This window comes from Falco rusticolus, chromosome 2 (assembly GCF_015220075.1).
Source record: "Falco rusticolus isolate bFalRus1 chromosome 2, bFalRus1.pri, whole genome shotgun sequence".
NCBI lineage: Eukaryota > Metazoa > Chordata > Aves > Falconiformes > Falconidae > Falco > Falco rusticolus.
In genome coordinates this window covers 121399423-121422038 of record NC_051188.1, presented here as the reverse complement: position 1 = coordinate 121422038, position 22616 = coordinate 121399423, and the positions used below count along the sequence as shown (strand labels likewise).

The window sequence follows — 22616 nt, the reverse complement described above, 5'->3', positions numbered from 1 at the left end:
TTTAAGGTAAGAGGGAAGAAAACAAAACCCAACTATTCTATCTAGCTTTCAGTGAGATAAACACAGAAAGGCAATGGAAACTTAATTAAACAGAGCATCTATAAGAGTATACCCCTTGAAGGCACCACAAACGATTTAACACCACCACCAAAGCAGATTCCATGTAAATGTGTACCAGCAAATTGAAAGCAACCAAAATCCTCTCCCCAAAGCCAACTAAGGGATTTAACAATAGATTAAAATAAATTAAGTATAAAGACATCTTAAAAGGGAAACATGCAAAGATAACATACAAGAAACAGAAATGCTAGTATGTTAAAATCCACCCATCAAAATTGGGAAGCCTTCATCCTACTCGAAGTGGAGAACACGTAATTGCTCTGGATGTCCTTCTCCTCTGAACACTGAGGCATAAAATTAATTTAGTTCATTTGCAAGAACCTTGGGGTTTTTTTCATTGGTATTTTTCCCTGACAGCATTGGATTCCACTGTTTGAGAAGTCAAGGAAGTTTTCACATTGCACACTCTTTACGGAAAATGAGTCTGAGAAGCCACCTGAAGTTGAACTGATAATAGAAAAAGCTTTAAGTCAAATTTGTACAACACAAAGCAACAAGCTTACTAGCACCTTACCAGAACTAAATGGTGTTCAGGTGCTCTAAAAGAACTTGCATGAGAAGGTGATTAACTATTAGCCAGTGGTTAATTCTTCCCTTAAAAAAAGCCAGAGAAATGGGAGGCAGCACTAGTTTTTATCAAGAGATTCTATGAATAACTCAAGCTGAACTCAAGACCAATTCATTTTGATTCACTAACTAATTAGAAGAAACTATAGTAAAGAACTGGCAGATATCAGGCAAACACTAAATACTCCAGACAGTTAAGAGAAAAGCAGAATCACGTGCCAAGACTGCTCTCCTTCCCCATCTGTCCTTAAACTGAGTAATGCTTTGCCCTTCTATCCTCCTGTTAATCCTGGTATCTGCACTGAAGCCAGACTAACTGAGCTCGCAGCAGTTCATTTACCTTTTTCCCAGCATAAGTATGTTTTTCATGCACTTTGACATGCACAAAAACAAAAGCCAAGGGTCTAACTAGTTACTTACAATTGTTTGAAACAGATGTTTACAAAGGCCAAGTTTTAATTGAGTTTCTTATCGCTGTGCGCCTATCCATCACCATCCCATTTTCTCATCCTCAGCTAATTTCTAATGAAATGCAAGAAAGTAGGAAAGATGTCTAAACCATGAAATGCCTACAGGGTTCTTGAGAACTGGTATCTTTTAGTGTCCAGGATAATAAGCAAGACTCCAGTTTCACTGCAATAAAAGTACATAGCAGAAAACCTTTGTGTTCATCCTAACAAATGGGAAAGGCTAGTAACAGGCACATCACCAGACACTAAAAAAAAATCCAGACATGAAACAAACATCCATAATTCAACTTGTTTCACTAAAACAGCTTTTTGCCTTAGCAATTAATACTGTTTTTACAAACCTTACGGAAACAGCTACCTGTCCTTACTGCACTCAAATGAAGAAGTAAAATCAGAATCTTGATTTGCTATTGCAAAAGCTGAATAGCTGGATAGTTGTAGAACATCACAATCTTCACTTTTTCCTTCTTTTCTTTCTAAAAATCAAAGAATGACATTATAGGAGCCCATGCATAAGTCTCCTGAAAATATCTATAAAGAAATACTTAGTCAAATTTTCAAGAAATAAGTACTAGTATGTGGGGTCAAAGTTTCAAAAGAGCTCAACATGCAGCCTTCACTCTCTTAGAGAACTGCAGCCAGAGTTCCCAATGCATTCAGGCATGTAGCAGTTCATAACAGGAACGGGGATAGGAATGAAGATGCTGAGCTCACTGGAACAGTTAGGCTTTTAAAAAGTATTCCTCATAAAGCAGAGCTCTCCCACCTCCAAGAAGAGAGGGAGAGACTGCCTTTTGGGTTTTTTTTATATGTAAGAAAAATACTAAAGATATCTTCAGTTACATTTATTTTTTGAAAAGCTGGAGAGAATATATCACAAGTCCTCTTCAGTTGAATCCACAAAAAAATGAGAGAAGGCAAAACATATATATGGTTAATGTTTAAGACACTGAAATATATTCAAGAATTAGGACACAGGAGTACTTAGATGCCAATACAAGATGACCCTGAGACTACAGACGCAGAAAAAAACCCAACACCCTGAACCATTTGAACACCACTCCACTGTCTTGTAAGCATCCAGACCTCTACCTTAGCTCCTTAAGAAACTTCTCATATTATCTTGTTTGTTCAGCTGTTACAATGACAGCAGATAAGTGAAAAGCTCATGATTTTCTGTATAACATTGAAGAATGTAGTTCCTTATTTAACACAAACTCCTCACTTACCTCGAGCATAAAATGGAATGATGACAAAACAACGTAAGTCATTAGTGGTGCCAAGTCTTACTCACTCTCATTGCATTCAGGACAAATACACAAGACGAGTACATACAACTATGCGCTGCAGTTCATAAAGCATATACTAAGCACACATTCCTACGAAAGCACCATGCATTAGCTTCTTTTTTTTAAAAGGAAGTTCATTCTATTTGCTCCATCTGTCCTCAGATACTTCAGTCCTTGTTATTAAAATAATTCAATTTCATTTACATTTTTGGTTCTCGTCATTAGCTTTATAATGAGTACTTAATTTTGCAGTAATTACGGCAAAACATGTATTCTTTTGGTTGCAGGCCGAAAAGAATCCTAACCTTCATTTTCTCTTCAGATAATGTTTCTGTTTCCCCATTGTTAAAGAAGGTATCCAAACTACCTTATAATAGCTATGTTGCCTCAATCTTTTAGTAAGCTTACTTAACATGGAGCAAATTTTGCCCTCCTAGCACTCATGTTCCCCTCTCTTTCAACTGTAGGTGTAAAGTTATGTTCAGAAACAAAAGGTAAAACTTTCTTCCATGTTTGACATAGAAGGTGTGATTCAGTTTATAGATTAAGACATTAGAAGTGACTGCTCAGATGCCTCCACGGTGAGGCATGCACCTAAGGTCCCAGTGCTGTCCGTGGCAACGGACTCGTGACAACTCTACTCAAGTGACTAAAGATAGGTGTCTCCACATGGACTAAAATCCCACTCCAAAGGTGATAACTTGTAGATAACTCAGCTACAGTCACTGCTCCTTTCTGTAAGCTCTCTTTGAATAAGCAATTTGAAAGACAAATTTTTACAGGGCTGTTTACACCACTTACAGCACAACCATTTGCAGCATGGGTTCTTGTACTTCTCCATCATGTGCCCCTGTTGGCTGATGACTCTGACCCAGCTTAACTGTTTCACATCTACTGCATCTGCCCATTGAGATTTCTCACCATTCTACTTGTTTACACAATCAGACTTTACATTTCAGTTCTTGAGGAAACACCCTTTTGGAAGAAAATTAATTCAGCAGATGGACACCTCTCCCCCCAAAGAAGCATACAGTAAACCCCCAGAAATAGGTGGAAATTACAAATTTTATAGAAGCCCACAAACTTTCATTCTGCACTTTGAGTTTAGAGCAAGTGGAACATGACGAACAGATAGGCAATGTACGGTGGAAGTTTTGTCAGTTCTTAGAATGATATGCTTGGTAGTAAAACATAAAATGGTTAGAAAATTGGTGCAAAACTCACATGGTTAAAAAAAATGTGAGAAAGAAGAAAAGTTCTTAGATTACTGCTGTCTTTTCTTATTATTCAAGTTAGGAGACCTCTATATATCAGCAAAGGAAAGGTAAAAAATATATAACGACATTTTCATGAGAAGTGGGAGAAAATACAATCATTATTTGATTTCTAACTGTTTGGCTATGTTTACAGTTACAAAATGTGTTTACATTAAGAAACTGAGCTTTGTTTGAATGTTTACTATATAAAAACTCCGAGTTGAGAAGCTAGCAGAATAAACTGTATTATCAGTGCCAGTGTAAATCACAGGTTTCGTTTGCCATAGCCCTCTGCAATGAGCGGCTGGCCAAGAGCCAAATGAAAGTGAGTAATTTAAAGCACTCCATCAGTTACATTCTGAGACATTTTGTTTAGCATTTAATAAGCTCTCCAGGGATGGAGAAATTACTAAAGCACATTGTTTTGACCTGAGCTAAAATGATCTTCTCTCTTCACCATATTTTTGGGATTTTGACATGAATGTATTAGATGTACATAGGTCCATATATATACACATATACATGCTCATATTTTTGCACCTATGTATGTTAAGATACATTTTATTTGATAAGTTTTGCACATCTGATGTTCTTTATTGCATTCCATCTTTGAACTGAACTGTTTGTATTCAGTAAAATTTCTGTACACATTTATACATTCACTCATCTACTCTCTGCAGGATTTCTTGTTTCATACATTAAGAGAGGACACAATCAAATGCATCATGCACAATGCATCACAAGTGGAGACTGAAGGCTCTTCAGGAGCTGCTCTTTAGTTTATCTCCCACTATCAAGAAAGACAGCCTCTATTAACATAAAAACACAGTAACACTAAACCTAAAACTGCTTATCCCTTGCAAAGAATACAAGAAAGTTTGACCTGTTGTTTCTCATCAAAAATATCTTTTAAGAATCTGTTCTGTGATTTTGCCATTTTTCTTCTTTTCCAAGCAAACTAGATTAGATTTGGCTAAGCTTTATGCTCATAGATTGTCTTCTGTTTGGCAGCATCAACAAAAAACCACAAAGGATTACACATAGAAAAGTTTATGCTACACTTCCCACCACTGGTTTGTGGGGTTTTTCCTGCTGCAACACCTTGAACTGCTGCAGGTTACTGAAGTGAGTAAAAAATGGCACAACTTGAAACCTTTACACTTTGGCTGTTTGATAAACAGGAGATCTTACTCAAGCACAACCAAAAAAAAATTCACCTCCAAGGATATCTGTCAAATAAGAAAAGCTGCAGCCTCATAAAATGAGTTGCACACAGCAATGTGTTGAATTTCTCTCAAAAACAAAAGTACATTTTGCAGCCCCTTCTTCATTTTCTTTAGTAACATTCTGAAAAGGCCAGAAAAATCTCTATCTGCAATAAACTAGGAAATATTAAAGTGAACTTTACTAAACTTAGTTTAGGCCATCTTCTTATTCTCTACTGCCAAGTCACTATGAAATGGCAGTGGCTGTTATTCATGCCCTAAATACACATAAACAAATATAAAAAAGTGAAATTAGAATGTTTTGGATTCCTGGAACGGGAAGGGAGCAAAGGGAATGGAGTTTGCAATGCCTATTCCTGGGCAGGGGAAAGAATCAACCAGAAATGTAAAATTCCTGATCTGGTGACCATAATATCGAAAGGTGAGTTTAGGTTTCAGTTACTGTCATCCATTTACATCGTTGAAACAGTTAATTCATTAGTCTACAAGTAAAGCTATTTCTATGCACTTTAATTTCTCCACACTAACTAGCTAGCATCCTAGGCGTTTACATCTTTTAAAAACATGCAAGCATTCTCCTAAAAAGGAAACTGCATAAATTAGCATTTGAAGACACTCTAGACCTTAAAAACCTAATATTTATATAGGACCTTTACTCTAATCATGTTGCATCCTCCTCTTAGAATATTTACAAACTGCAAATTATGATTTGCAGTAAAGCCCCAAAAGCATTAGATTTGTTGTCTCTCTAGTTTATCCAGACAGCCCTTCAGACTGTGCAGTTCTTAATCATGTCTAGGCAAAATTTCAACATAGAAAAGCATCTAAAACAGCAGCAGCAATCCGGGCAGGATGGGGAAGTAAACAAGAAAACTGATCCTCATGACCCAGGGAAGAAATTCATCCTAGTACAGCAAATCAACACAACCTATATTAAATCCTGAAAAAACAACTACAATTACTCTGGCTGATGGGATTTAAAGAATTCTACATTGTTAAGAACTTGATATCTACCCCTGTTAGAAGTCTCAGCTGAGAGAACATCTCATCTTCTCAGCATTAGAAAAGGTAGGTTGAACCCAAACATGACTGTGATATTCAAACCAATGTCACTTTATAACTGTCCTCAAAATGGTTCATACCCACTGCTGTGTAACAGCCCAGGTATGACAGACAGCAGGAAGGTCAACACTGATTACTCATGCCACGGTTTTTAGAACCAGCTGCATCGTTGATGGTCATCCTTACAATATGTTAGATCTTTAGACATTTTCCTGTGTCTTGCAGAAAGATGCATCAAGTGAACTAAGAACAAAACTAAGGTTTTGTTAATGAAGGTTGGGAGAGATGCATAAAGATATTGCTCCCTTTCAAATTCTGGGCAGCAAATTTAATGGGATTTCAGATCCGCAGGTCTGTAAGTGAAGCAGACAGCTACACCTCTGATCAACGCCCCACAATTTTAGTGCTGAGAAGTCAAAGGTAAACCAAGATCTCCCAATGTCCTGATGGCAAAACAGACAATACAAGTTAAATCCAGGAAGAAGATACCAATTTTGTCAGCACCACTAGCTCAGTTTACAAATAAAGCAGTCTGCTGAAAACAGCATTCAGAAAGCCTCGGAAAACAGCAAGCCTCTTTCCCCCACCCCAACATACAACTCTTGCAACAAATACCCAAACCAGCTCCTGAATTCATTCTAAGGACACACTTGGCCAAAATTTTCTCCAAAACAACGTATTCACAAACTTGAACACGAGCATCACTCCACTGATACTTGAACAGACTGTCTATCTGAATTCTCTACAAAGTAGGCAGAAATTGGGCATGTTTTCAGAAGTCAGAGCTACACACCTGCATGAAGCTTCTTTAAAAGCTCCAAAGACATGTTTTAAGCAGCCAATAGGTCACACAAAAGAGCAACTGTTCATAGGGCAACCAACTGGCAGATCTCCTGGTGAGAACAAGTTCCTGAAGCTCTGCTGATCTAGTGAAGGATTTGTCACTTTATTAGGAACACGTAAGATTCCTGGTGGCATAAAAGCACAGCCTTCAGCCTTCAGTCAGGGAGCAGCAGCAGCTGGCCCTCACCCAGCTTTCACTATATGGGGATTGAAATAACACAGAGCAGCAAGAGTTACAGCTGGACACAAAAGAAGGGGGGGGGGGGGGAGGAGTAGTTTACGTGTGCTGAAAAGTTTGTTGGCACTACACAAGAAATGACTGCCTTCGCTCCCTACCCAGCAGGAAGCCCGCCAATCATGACACACAGACTTGCTGCAACCCTGTTGCTTACAAAGGCTGTACAAACCACTTGCAGTTTCTCATGCTATAAAAATGTTGCATCTTGTAACTACAGGTTCCTGGTGCTGGAATACATTGGTGTAAGAGGGGTGCACCAAGTCTCTTCTGCCACCTGACAGTGGATACTAGTTGCTAAGTTTTAACCAACATACTGAAGCAAAAAGCTCTATTTCAGACAGGACAAACATTTGTCAAATCAAACACACAGCATTTTATGCTGGTGTGATGGCCAATTCAAGGAAAAAATCATATTGGCTGAAAGAAAGCTTTATAATACAAAATGTAGTCACTCCTCATTGATTACTCACTCTGAAACTCAAACAGAACAGCAGATGGACCAAATTTCTTTAAATGCACTCTATAAAATTGATTCATAATTAGGAGGCTGGGCCCCACAACAAGGATACAAGTCCTTGTCCCTTCTGACCTGCATCACTCTAGATCACACATAATTAGTTACAGGATTCTGTGCACATGGAAGTGATTCCACCACAGTCAACTTACTATAAAAAAAACCTATGGGACAAATGAATGCATTTACACTTCAGTAAAATAAGACACACAGAAGCTACCAAATAGAGTATATGTAATAATTTTCCTGAAATGTCTTTTTTCCTCCAAAACAAGTAGTACATTATGTTCTTTAAAAACAAAAAGGAAAAAAACAGGTCCCCCACCCCATATTTATAAGAAGGAAAAAACCCAAACAACCCTAACCAGCTTCACAGATTCCTACAAATTCCAGATGCATTTTCCTGGCTTTTTACTCACACAGGTGACAACCAAAATAACATAAATAGGTTTCCTTTCATAACATTTGTTTTCATTCCTTTTGCTGACAATATTTGTGATATCATTTACTCTGGTAAAGAAACCACCTCAGATTTCTCAAGTTTTCAGAGCATTAGTTGTTAACACAGAACACTAATTATTGAGGGTATTAAAAAAAAACCACCCTAAAGGTGGCTTTTTATTTATTTTTAGAAGTTTAATAACACTGCATACTTTCTGAATTTAAGTAAGATTGGTAAAGCATCTGCCCTCCTTCTCCCTAAAACAGGCTACATTTGCTGGCATAATGCAATCAACTTGTAAACGAGTATTTCTTTATAATCTCACATAGGACTTACCACCTAAGTATTAAATCACTAGACCCTAAAATCCCAGAGCCAGAAGAGGTCAGAGAGAAAAGCAAACAAAATTCAAACATCGTATAGTCAGTTTTCCTTCTCCAAGCAAGGACTGAGATCCCCACCAAGTCCAGGCTACACCATGGCCCACCAGCCGCTGAGTTACAGTTCTCGAAGGGCCCAGCACTCTTCTGAAGACAGGCCGCACTTCTGAAGGCAAGCATGGTAGGAGACGTCCTCCATGTTCCAACAGAAGGAATACAGACTGGTTTCCTCCTAAACATTTTTTGAGACCACATCCTCTGGACTGAGGAGTTTTCGGATGCAGGCCAAAGTTCCTAAACACACATTTTCTATCTCAACAGAAGACTTAATAGGACCAGGTTTGATTTTTACCTTCCAACTACACTCTCACTTGAAATTGATTATTTAAGTCAAGGCACAAAATAAACCAAGGAAATAGAAAAAGCTACCCATGTTTTCTCCACATCACAGTTTGAGAGACTGCATTTTGCTTACAATTATGCACAGATGTGTGTGCAGGGTAGAAATGCTTCTTTGACTAGAGTTAGCAGGTTATTTCAGCATGTATTTCACACTGGAAACGTGATTTTGGATGATGCCTGCTTCCAGGACAGCTAGTCTTTTCATTAAGCAGTAAATCTTAAGTTGCATTAAGCCATAAACATTCTTGCTAACTTAATAGGGCAAAAAAAAATCCACGAAACTGAATATTAAAATACAGTAGGCTTTCAATTTTTCCTCTTTTAAAATGAGAATATGAATGAAGGCAGATCTGTGTTTTTGCATCCAGATTTTTCCCTCTATTCCTTGGCAGAGAGGGTCTGAACCTCGCACATCACCTTCCACTCCCTCAGAGAGCTCTTTGGACAGACATTAAGAAGGAACTACAAGATACGAGCTACATAAAGAAAAGCTGAATAAATGGAACATACATTTTTGTCTTTAAATAAATCAGTCCCTCAGAAGTTAAGTGTACCAATTATGTGGCTAACGTTAGGGCAACAAATTTTCCCTTGCCTTCCTATTGCCATATGCCTGTCATTTTTTTTCCCTACAGTTTCCACTCACTGTTTCAAACATATGTTGCCACTTATGTGCCAAGAAAGGAATCTCTGAATTACCCCCTTCATGTATGATGAAATGGCAGACTGAATGGAGCCAGAGAGAGCACCATTAGCAGTTATTCACACTTCTGTTTTCTCTTAACTTCCTCTTCTCCGAAGTTTATTCCTCCTATGCAAGGGCATGTAGAACTATAAAGCCATCCATGACTCATGCTGCAAAATATATAGCTGCAACCATGTACTAAAGAAGCATTTTTAAATTTTTTTTTTAACGGCCACCTTAAATAAACTTTTTCTCCTTTCAGTTTCCAGATGGAGGATTCTTTTGTGAATCGCTTACCCAAGCATCAACACTGGTGATCCAACATTCTTTTCTTGTAAACTCACTGATCAGTTTACCAGTGGTTTGCATCCTCTCTCCCTGCAACTCCTGCTTCCCAGGGTCAGCCTGGGTGCACACTTCACAGTTCCATAGCAGTGGGCCTCAAAAAACATCTATAACACTACCCTTGCTCTTCTTCTTCTGCTGCTCAAGAGAAGACCAAGAAAAGATAAAGTCCTGCATACAATTCTTCAAACGGTGTGTGTGTGTGTATGGGGAGGGGGGGGATGTTTAAAAAAAAAAAAAATCAGTAAATTGTGAATGGAGGGAAAAAACAGGATGCACAAACAAACAAAACGCAATTCAGTTTGGTGACTTAAATTCCCACGGTGCCAAGGCACCCATGCTCCTGAGGGCAGTTCTTCTGGCCCCCTGAAAATCCAGCTGAGTAATAGTCCATTAGGATACAATACCTTCATTACTCTTAACAACCGAGTAGGAAAAAAGCTATCCAACTAAATGGATGCCAGCAGCTACCTTTCAACCTTGCTAACATTAAACAGGGGTAACAGGAAGGTAGTCCATCAAGAATTATTTTCTTAAAACAAGTTAAAAATAACCAAGTATTTCCAGGAGTCACTCAATGACAAATACAGTGCAAAAGTAGATGTGTTGGATAGTTACAAGAAAAACAAGAAAAATTACCAAAACATGTATTTTTCATTAAATAAAAAGTGTTATTAAACTCAAATGAACTCAAATAAAACTAATACCATCAGCGTTTTCTTCACTGACACTCTTGCACTGATTATCAGCATCAAAATTGCCATGGGGTACCACTTTTTTTTTTTTTCGGGGGGGGGGGGGGAGGCAGTTTGTGTGGAGTTTGTGTTTTTTTTAATGTGAGGACATACAGATAGAAGCTTTCAAAGCCAAAAAAACCCACGAACCACCATATATTCAATGCCAGAAAATTACTTAAATTGCATAATCAGAGGTCAAAGAAACACCTTTTGCCTCCATTTAAATTCTCAATACCACAATAAAACCAATAAAGATGCACAGCCTGAAGCCTGGTATTACTTTTTTTTATTTTGTAAGGATGTTGTTAATTACCTAAAGGCATGGGTTCACACTAAGAATAGAAACTATCCAACACATCTTACTTTTACCCTGTGTTTTGTTATTGAGTGACACTCTTCCTGGACATGCTTGGTTAATTTTACATGTTTTTTAAACATGACTGTCATCCTAGGGTCTTACGTTTGTTACTTCCAAGGTATGCTATGAAACCAAGAAATTCATGTAGAATAATGCTTTTCCTCAATTCTCAGAGTAGTGGCCCCGAAGTGAAGTGATGCTATGTTGTTCTTATTCTTCTTCAGTGCTAAAAATTTCCGCCCTTACTGATACCAACCTCATCTTTTCTGCAAGTTAACAAGAAGTTATCACATTTCTTGATAAACAGAAACAATTAGAACATAGCTCAAACTCTCATATTTATGCTGATTCAGAAGTGAAAATGGTAGAAATCCTCCACCACTTACTTCCATCATTAATACGAACAAAAAGGGCCTCACAACACACGAAGCTGTTTTTCAATTGCAACTTTCTTCAGAAAGCATATGAAGAAAAGGAACAGTCAGCAGAGTAAAGCAGAAAGTACTGGGTCCCATAAAGTTTCAAATGACTCACTGTTAGTGAGGGGATGCAAAAGTTATTTGGTCCTTTTGCTGAAAAAGGAATATTCAGGCTTAAGTCAGAGAGGCCAAAAGGCAGGAAAGTCACATGGCAAGCTCCACTGCCAAAGGACAGAAATCCCACCAGCTGATGTTGTTCTACCAGTATCGGGGGAGTGGAGGAATCAATCTCATTTCCCTAATCTCATTTGCTTAAACATACATCAGTAACATGTATATTTAGCTCTCCAAATTAACAAATAATCTTTTTGTCCCAATGCCTGCTCCACAACTGGTGCAAACATCACCTGGAAACTGAAATAGAAAGATGCCTACATGAGTAACTGTCAGGGAGAAAATGGCACACATACGCACCCCAAACCTTTCTAAACAGAACTGCTGATAAGTAAAGCAAGTTGGTAGGATACTAAACACCACCTATTGCTCATCCAATGGATAAAAGCTGGAACTTGCATTCATTTTATTTCATCAAAAAATTTAATACTAACTATATTAATTAAGCCTAATGAGTACTCATCCATGCTCTGTCCTGTGGATGAAAGCGGGGAAAAAAAGGTGAAAAAAAAAAGCCTAAGAACCACACTGCCTGCTGTGGACAGATAAATATATAATGAAGTTTTAAGTAAGTCTTTGCAGTGCTTGCCTTCCTTTCCATTTGAAGATCTTCAGTATTACATGCACTTATGCCCCAGTTGTCCACAGTATCTTGTTTCAAGATTTGATGGGAGCACTGACCATCTGGAACTAATATGGAAAAGAACTGGGGGATTCTATGAAATGACCACATGAAATTTATTATTTCTGAGGATACACTGAGATAGGCACATTAACAAAAAAGTTGCCAACAAGTTACCACTCCTCTGCAAATATATCTCTAAAGCAAAGTCAATACTGATGGATGAGACACACTGGTGCCTAATTAACTCTGGGAGCAGGGCAAGAGGGAAAAGAGAAGCAAAATCCATGTATTTGGGTTCAGTCAGTCTTTTGACTGAAAAACACCTTCCAGTCCAAAAAAAGTACACAAACCCAAAGGCTGACTACTGGTTTTAATTTGAAAGTTTGGTGTCATTTTACCCTGAAGCCACACATAAACACTATGTTAAGACAACACAGTAAATTGCCTGAGATTATCATAACATAAAGCTCTAGCTTTTAAATGTTGGGGTTTTTTTATTTTGGTGGGCTTTGGTTTTTTTTTTCTTTTTCTAATGTGGTCTCATTTCCCACAAAGTAGGGACTTACCTATTTATCTTATTTAAGGTGAGGTTTATGAAGTCCAGATTCATTAAAACTAGACTGAGATCATACAAAATACCATGACAATCAATAGAAGACCATACTTTGGTATCACTTCCATATAGCCTGAGAACTACAAAACCCATATCACATTTCTCACAAAAAAACTTGTCTTAGTTAAAATCAGACTGGTTCTGAACTGGGACAATTGAAGTTGCCAGATACATAACGATAATATTGCACATATGGTCCTTAACAAGTGAATAACTCTAATAAGTGCTTAAATTAGCTTAGAAAGACAAATTTAATATTCCATAACCAAAAAAAGTTTCTTTCCAGTATTTATAAGTGGATCACTTTCCAATAAATTAAAACCACAGACTTAGTGGAAATTGGTCTGCCTCCTTTGAATTCATTAACAGGAATTACACCACATGAAATTTTAGCAAATCAGTCTACAAACATATCTGTAAAACTCTTCTAGTTCTTTTTGTTTGTTTCAATGCATTCAAGTACATTTACAGAAAGAAGGTGAACTCTTAACCAATTTAAAATCTTATTTTCTTCGGCCACACCCTTCCCAAGTGAATCCTATCCCCAGTCTATTATTTCACTTTGCAGTTGTTGACAGGAAGGTTAGGAAATGGTTAATTTTGCAAGATTACACCTTCCATATGCAACTACCATTCAGCATCCCACCCTAAGGGTATAATCAACCAATAAATACTTTGTTCTGGTTATGTAATGTGTGTATTTGATATCCCACTTGAGAGCTCTTTTAGATGTAAAGACAACTGTAGTACTGACTTTGCAAATAAGATGATGTAATGTTACTTTGGAAGTAACAAAACACCTGAGCATGCCCACAATTCAAAAGCCTGAGCACATTTCAGTCTGAACCATTCAGCTGCTGGAGAGCTGTCTCCCCCTTTCTGGTTTGTTTGCTCTGTAGCTCTTACAAACTTTCTGACATGAAAAACAGAATCCCAACTGTCTTCAAAACTAGTCACACAAAAACACACCCAGAACAACCCACCTTTTTCTGAAGTTAACAGGTTCTCAAAAAACAGAATAAAAACCCTCTCCCAACTTGTATTTATGACTAACAACATGAAAAATGTATTCTAGAAAACTTCAAGCAATGCATATACCCAACAGGCAGCAGTCAACACATGCAAGATATGTGCAATTCTTAAGAGAATTTGTATGTGGAAATCCAACCTGTAGCAATACACCTGTAGCTTAAGAGTTATGAACATGTTTAACTGGGGATTCACATTCAAATGCTGCAACTGAACACAATACCCAGTACATTCTGTTCAAAGTAGAAACATTAATAGCCTATAAATGTCCAAAGACCACGTGCACACACACACAGTTTTTAAAAGGACTGTGACTTCATGGGGCTTTAAATACAGCATTATTCCAGGTCAATGACCAAGTGTTTTTTAAAAGAGGAAAAAAAACCTTTCTGAAAGTAAAATGTTCAAATAGTCACCAGAAGAATCACACCACAGAACAACAAAATTTGATTATCATCTCAGCAAAATCACTCTCACTGAAGAGGTTACTATGAATATTTGAGAGACAGAACAATGTCAGGGTCAGAAGAATTAAGACAGACAAACAAATCAAGCCCAAAGCTCTACTGGAAAACAAAGTGGGCATTTTTCTTCATTGTGAAAGAGGTGACCATTTTCACCATCCTCAATGCCATGAAACTGACAGCAATAAATTGGCCCTATTTGAAGAGTCCTAAGATAACTCCATGCAGAAATGCAAGACACAGACGTTTCCCTTTCTAAACTCAAATTAATGCCAAAGTAAAAAGTATGCATTCAAAACTGTGTGGACTACTGCCTGATTCTGGACCTCCTCCCTTTCCCATTGACCTCCCTCAGGGAACAGAAGTGCAATCATAAGCCTCCCTGCATTCCAGTACAAATGCTAAAAATGGCACTTTAATCATTCCTTTCCAGTCACTCCACTGGCAACTGGACATTGGCATCTTCACACAGTCCTCCCTCCACCGTTTAGTAATCCAAGTTTTCTTCTTTCAACATGGCAAAGGCAAACTGGAACCTCACCTGACAAACGTTAGCCTCTGTTACTGCTTTTGGCTCCTGGATGAACTTAAAAATCAAGAGACTAGCACAGACTAACACAAGAGAACAGAAAAGATTTGTTAATTACCTTGTGAAGTAGTTCAAGAAAAAAAAAAACAAAAACACCTTCACCTGTTCCCCTGCGGTTCTGAAAAGAAACAAATTACTATACTTGCTAAACATGATTTCCCATCTCCCTTTTGCCTGCTTCAGATACTAATGCTACTCCCTGAAGCCTGTAGAAAGGAATTCACTACCCAAAATGGGCAGCTTTCCCGCTTTTGAGAAATACCTAAAACAGAGAAGATCCTTTGGAACCATCATCTGAAAAAGCTCAGAAGTATCCACAACTCCTTCGTGTACATTTGCATATGCAAACTTTTCAGAGCAATTCCCAAAAGGTCTGGAGGCATTTCAGAATTCACTCCCACTCATACCCTGCTCTCCTCCAGCAAATCACCTGGTATGTGTTTCCACAGGCCTCTCAGCTGTGAGTGTTTCTGCTCCAGGGATACCTATCCCCATCAGGAATGCTCCAAGTAACCACCAATCACACTGACCACTGAGCAAACTATACATAGCAACATCTTTTGAGCTCTACTTCCATTGATTTAGATAATACACAGATAGCTACAAGTTCAGGCTCCACCTACGTTCCCAAGCCACAAGGTCAAAGACATGTTATAACTCTCAAACAGAGTGTTTATTCTTGTCAAGCTCTGTACAACCTTATGTCACTCTGGACACACCTTAGGCTTCTAGCAAAATGATTCCTATTTTGGTAGAGTTGGATCCATGTATGCTCCTCTTTACTCAGCAGCAGTATCAAGGAGGACTGATTGGTTTTATGTGAGAATAGCCTCTGCTTGTCTACTATAGAGATTCTGAAATAAAAACAAATAAAACCAGAAAGAGAGGGTAAACCAAAAATCCATCAAAGAACAAAAAAAAAAACTTCACATATCCTAAAACACAGACATCTTGGAATAGGAAAAGCCAACTTGAATCAAGTTCTAAGAGGTCACACACAACTGGGTCTTGGTTAACCAACACAACATACCTTAGCAATTCAGAAAATACTATTTTGCAACTTCTAGTTCTAGGACTCTGTTATACTTCATCACGTTTGCCACACTTCTTTATGTATCACTTAAAAAGTTAAAGTCAATAACAAGCATTGCCATTTTTCACAAAAAGGCTGCAAGGAGCATCCCAAGTACTATATTACAATAACTAGAATTGCTTTTCTCCCTTTGCCCTTGCTACTGGCTAGAGTTATGCACAAATATTTACTTATACATACAGTTACATATTTATTGGGGATGGGATAGAGGGGACACATGGGGAGCAACCCGAAGATTAACAAACTTACCATGCTTAAACTCTGTAGAGTCACCCAAGAGTACCAAGGTCTGTATTTTATTGTACTATCCTTGCTAGGAAAAAACAGCTATGTTAAAAAGATATGCAAGGGAACAACTTGAAATTATAACCCCATTTAAGAAATCAGCTTGTTTAATTTTTTATTGAATAATAACATAGTCTGCTTATAAGGTAAATCATTAACATTTATCAAACATCCCATGAGATTTCGTAGCAAAAGAAGCCACTTCAGAGTTCTCTTACACGAAATTGCATCACTAAAAGAAAGAATCCACATCTCCACATTTAATGAAGTCTACACAGTTCATCATGATCACACACAATTTTTTTCATGGACTGTAAACTGTCATCTAATTAATATTAATCTTCATATTATCGGCTTCTGAGTTCACTAGCCAGAGCAAACAGAAGCCAGAAACAATGCTCTGTCAGAATGCTTTCAACTAAGTTACCAAGGGGAAACAACATTAAAAGGCACAGAAACTTCATCCTTACAGCTAAAAATAGGTAGCTGAACAAAACAGATTAAAAATAAAAGTACTCAACTAAAAAAATCCCACAAAATAAAGCAGACCATAGAGCACTGGGGAAGGTTGCAGGGAAGACTGAAGAACATAGGATTTTAGGGACTAAAAAGGAAATTTTGTCTTTCCTTTAGGTGCTGCAAGAAAATTTCCTTAAATCACTTCTTTGTGCTTGAGTACAATTTTCAAGCATAAACCAATCTGTAGGTTATTTGAGCATTTAATTCATCTCCTGAAAGACTTTCTTAGTAAATCCTGTTGACATAACATCCAGAGACCGGAGATCAATAAAAGTATTCCCAGATAACGACACAACTTTAGTATTGCTGAGTTTAAGGTAACAGTTTTTAATGCAGACATGTGTCATGCAGGCTGCCATAAAAAAGTCAAATTAATACCCTTTTGTATTTGTTCTCCTTTCTCACTCAAGGGTTTTGTGAAATTTTTGTTGCAGACTAGAGCTACAGAGAATCCGAGTCTGCTAAATACATTTCCCCAAGCCCAAGAGACTCCTTGAACAGTACCTGCTGTGGGCAAGACTAACACAAAGAACTACATATGACTACACATTAGGAGATCAAGAAATTCTGTAAACACTTTTCCAGACTACAGAATTGAACCACACAACCCAGTCACATTTCTGAACTATGAATCCATCAGATAGCTCAACAATTCTGAATCCCAAAGGAATCAAAGTTTTACAAGTAATATTACATTGCTAGGAATCCACAATATAAACCCGCCCGTATAGGACACACTTGCCTCTGCATTATTTCAATACAGATTCCTTCAACAGGTATCAAAATCACCAATAACCTGAAGTACTGTGCTTTAAACAGGGACTAGTGTATGGCTACTGCCATCACAGAGAATAAGGAAAGCCTTTTAAAAATGTGGGGTTTAGCAGGAATCCTAAGAGGGAAAAATTTATCAATGCAGAAAAAAATGTCTCTTGTTATGTAGGTTTCATAACATAAATGCCAGCATCTAGAGGCCTGTGGGCCCAAGAGGATGTTTGTGTTTTACTCAGCTACTGCACGCAGGCCAACAAAAAAATATTTTCTCTCCTTGCAAAGTTTGCCTTCCTCAGCATCCATAGTCATTCTTTTACAACCTTTCAGACAAGCCCTCTTTAACAGCTGTATTTTCACTGGGTCAAGCAGTAGGAAACAAGAGAAGCCTACTCGGGAGAGTGGTAACAATGAAATGTAAGACTCACAATACATTTTGATCCTGGACTCTCTCTACTTAATCACTAAAAAGAGTATGACAACTTTGCACTATTCTACATATGGTATAAACAGCTCCAACAAGCCTCCTAACAGTTCCTTAGCTGCATACAAGTCTGAATTCACCTAAGTGTGTGCGCCACAAGCTTGCGTTCCTAAAGAACACCATAGCCTCAAGTGACTCCTGTAAAATTTGCAACCTACTAAGAAATGCGCCGAATATCAAATCCCTCCTCCTGCGTGCTGGGCTTTGCACTCCAAGGCATTGGTGGAACAGCACCACCCAGCAACAAGTGAAGAGACAACAGATGCGAACGGAAAAGCAGAAGGGAAGATATGGTCAGTGATACGGTCAGCAACAACTTCATCTACTTCTTCACCTCATGCACATCAAAACTTTGAAAGGAGCATCCTCCACTGACACCATGTTCAATCCACGTCTATGCAAAAAGTTAACTTCACTCAAACCTGTGTGTTTATTATTCAAACAAGACTTAAACTGCGCAGAAAGAGGTCTGATCACTTCGAACAAAATGGATTCATGGCTGAGGTTAACATGTACAAAAGATCTAAGATAGGGAGGGATTCATGTGGAGTCAGACCTGAAGCTCAAAATGCGTCAGTCACACCATTTCACTGAGGTTCTACAAGAAGAATCTTGCTTTTACTGAATTTCAAAGGAGAGGGATGAAGGAAAGTAGGAAACTAATCAGAGTGTCACATATTTTTTCCTGAGGTCTAATGACTAAAGACAGACATTTAAAATATGTTCTACTTCCAAGCCTGTTCACAGACACAGAACTTAGTACCTCCCAAGGAACCTCACCGCAACAGTCTCCACATGATTACAACTCACTTGTGCTATTCCAATAATACTGAAATGACTGTCATGCTTCCAGAAATAAACAGCCCAACTAGACAGGCATACTTGGGGGTGGACTGGGGCTGGTGGTGGTAGTATATATAATTAAAAAAAAACTCAGTGCAGAATACCACAACCAAAACAAACCTCCAAGCCCAACCTGCTTCTTAAAATACAGTATATTGTGCAGAGTTTTCATAGACTAAAGTACATTATCTCATTTCATTATGGAGACAAGATTACTTGGCTATATATGGTTTATATAGACTAGGGGAAGGCATACATATTAGATTTTATTAACCTTTGTTCATAGTAAGCTCTACCATGCGAAAAATGTCTTTTTCATAAAACATTATCTTATTATTCCTCTTATACAAGAGGAAACCATCTCACAAGCTGATATGGAGCACTTGCCAGTTCTCCTTAGGAGAGAAGTCATTAGTAGTTAAGAGATGTAGTCATCAACTTCTCAAGGCGGCGCCCAACAAAAAGGGATCTAATTATCTCTAATATTTGGCTAGGAATTTTATTTGTATTTGCCAAAAAAGAAAGAATAATGGAATCTGCAAACAATAGGAGTGTTTGGGAAAATATTTCTTCCTGCTGCCAAAAAAATTTAAAAAACACAGTAATGAAGATATTAATCTCTTTCTGTTCATGGTACATAGTAAAAGACACATGAATCTAAAGAATGTTTCCTTTAGAACTTTTCTCTGCTTCTCCCCCCTGCCTTCCACATGCAATTTATCAGTTGTCAGTGCATTTCAACTGTCACTTAGCAGTAATAGCCTCCATATTTCTCTTTGTAATATTCAGAAATTAATCTATGCATTAGGATATAAAACACTAAAACACTCTTTACTGATGAAATCTAAGAGAACATCAATCAAGACAAACTGGACCAAAAATTTTTGAAGGATTCTATCAATCCAAGAAATAATTACAGTGAGCCGCCTTCTACTGAGTTAATGTCAGAACTCCCATAGCCTTCAGAGACAAGGCGGAGCATACGTTGGAGAAAAATCCTTGAAGTCACATGAGTTATTAAAACATTAAACATCAGATCACATTCATGCAAGCCATTAAAATTCAAATTATCCATCTTGCATGTGTTTCAGTTCTCCAGTATCATTTGCAAAGCTTAAGCAGACCACCTCCAAAAAATCCAAACAGTTTTAAGTAATGTAAAATGCTAATAAAAGCTTTAACAGTATTTGTACTTCTGTAGATGGCTATTTTTGGAATATTAAAGTAACCTAAAGATTTAGACACCAGGGAGAATTTCAAAAGCCTGAGCTTCAACAATACCTAAATGAAGTAAATGTGACCAAGAGCCTGATTCAGGCAAGCATTTCAATATATCATTAAAATCACGCTTACGTTGAAGTACTTTCCTTTTTCAACACAAATACACAGGACAATGTTTTAAAGTGCTTTGCTGAACTGAGGCCCAAGTTCTGATTTCCTTTATTTATCTTAGATACAAAATGGCTAAAGGAAGGGTTCAAATGGTGCAATGGATAGGCTATGGGTTTAAGGACACTGGAACTGCTGCTATGAATTGCCACCGAAGAAAAAGGAAAGAGAAGTAGTTTAACAACGGAAGTCATGGACAGAATTACATAGTTTAAGTCTAACCAACAGCCTCAAAGTCTTTTAGCTTATTTGTCCTGTCTTTTCCCTGCCTGCTACAATATTCCATCTTTCCAGCTTCTATTTTTTGCAAGTAAAATCCTAAGAGAACGTGGGCACAAATCACAATACAAAAATATAAGCAGAGGGAGCAGATGAAAGCCACTGCAAGCAGGCTGCAGGGAGCAGCCCCACATTGTCAGGGGATGCATCAAACAATCTAAATAAGGTTCTCAACTGGTCTCTAATTTCTACAAATCCACAGTTTCTTTTGCCGTCACAATACTTGCAAATGCACCAATTCTGAACAACTATGTCTAGTAACTAAGGAAACCAAATTAATTTTCAGGGAGCAATGGAGAATGAGACAGGCATATGTGCCTACCCAAAGGCTTTTTCTTTTTTTCCCCCCCCTCCTTCAGTGAAGTTCACCAGTGCCAGGATTCCACCTACAGATACTGAAATACACTGTAAAAAACACAGTAAAGGAAGGCTTCTCAGCAACTCTATTCATTGTCCCAGATATAAAGAAGCTTTTCATGGTATAGTAATCCAAAACGTGGATTTTTAATGATATAGTTCCTTAACAGGGCTTGGAACAGTACTGTACCCTGTCCTTCACTAAATTGTAACAATACAAGAGAAGGAAGTCAGGTCATTACACACTCAGCTGATGCTCTTTGATAAAGCTGTTTTGCAGAAGGTCACAGATATGCACTTTTGTATAACAGAGAATTAATTAAGGAACTAAAAGTACATGCTTTGGCCATCCACAGATGTAAACACAGACATAAACAGGAAGATTTGCATTCCCTACTCACTGCTCTAGCCTGCCCCCAGACTGCCAATAAACTTAGCACCAACACTATCTAAAGCTGTGTGCCTAGCAACTCCAGAACAGAACTGGACCATAAGAATGAATTTTTGATTACCAGCTTTTGAGAAACCCTTTGCTGTTTATAGTCTACAGCAAGTGTTTCATGTGGGAGGACAAAAATGCAGGCAGTTTTCACAGAGATAGAACAGAGAAATAAGGTGTGTGCAGGTGAAGGGGAAGATGTGCGAGGAGGAAAAACCCACAAAAAAACCCCAAAAACCCAAACCAATTGCAAAGGGAAGGAGAGAAAAAAAATTAACCAAGTTAAACACAGAAACAGTAGGTTCCACTCTAAGCATCTGTATGCTTGTACGCACACACATATATGTAAAAAAGAATGTGTGCACATTTCAAGTCCTAGCTACCTTTCACAGATCTACTTCCTTGACTCCCCCCCACAAATCTTACCTGGATACAACATCCTCCGCAGCCTGCTCTAAGACAATACCTTGCACCTGCAGTTGTCCTGTCTTTTTAAAGACTCCCAGCAGAAATGGTGAGTTTGTAGCTGAAGATGAAGTCAACTCCATCTTCTGCATATCAAGGTCACCTGGATGAGCTTTTATGTAATTCAAATTATCCACATTGGCACAACACTTTTGAGAAAAATGATACAAAATCTTAGTTCCCAAAAGCATTGGCCAAGCAACTGAACAGTCTGATTTTAGCTAAAGCACAGGTTATTTTTTTTGTGTGGATTTGATTATTTCCTATTCTAGGGAACTTTAATAAAGTATTATCCTGGTCTGTCCATTGGTATATTCAAACAAGACACCTCATTATCTCTGAAACCATTTTGGAAGGGCGGTATGTAGGTATTGCGCTATTAAACAGATTTGGAAGTTTTCTGAATAAGAACCCAAATCTGAACTTCCTCAGAAACTTACAAGGGGGACACAGCAGGATCATCCATACACACAAGTACCATGCTCTGAGTAAGTCTACCCAGTCACAGTGAAAAGGACTGGCTGGAATTTTCCCACTAAAGCATAAATATCTTTTTCAGGCTACACTCAGGAGTAAATATGTGCAATGCAGCTAAGAGATGCCTGTCTTTTTAATGAAATGCAAACATTTTAATCACCATTCATCTTCATACCTACAGACGTTACCCCCAAATAAGTAAATTCATTGCACTCAAGTACAATAAAACACACAAAAAGCAGACAGTAGGACGGCTTAAGCTACACCAAAATCTATCTGAAAACTGAAATTCAAATGACTGCATTGTGGATGCACCTACCTTAACAGAGCTGCACAAAATAATGTAGAACCCCTTTCGATGGTCTCAT

The 22616-nt window shown here is 38.0% G+C and overlaps 1 protein-coding gene across 1 annotated transcript in view; it reads right to left on the bottom strand.

Annotated features, from left to right (window-relative positions):
• The window catches only part of CMSS1 (cms1 ribosomal small subunit homolog), a 237373-nt gene that overhangs the window by 177712 nt on the left and 37045 nt on the right, over positions 1-22616 (bottom strand). The window lies entirely within an intron of this gene.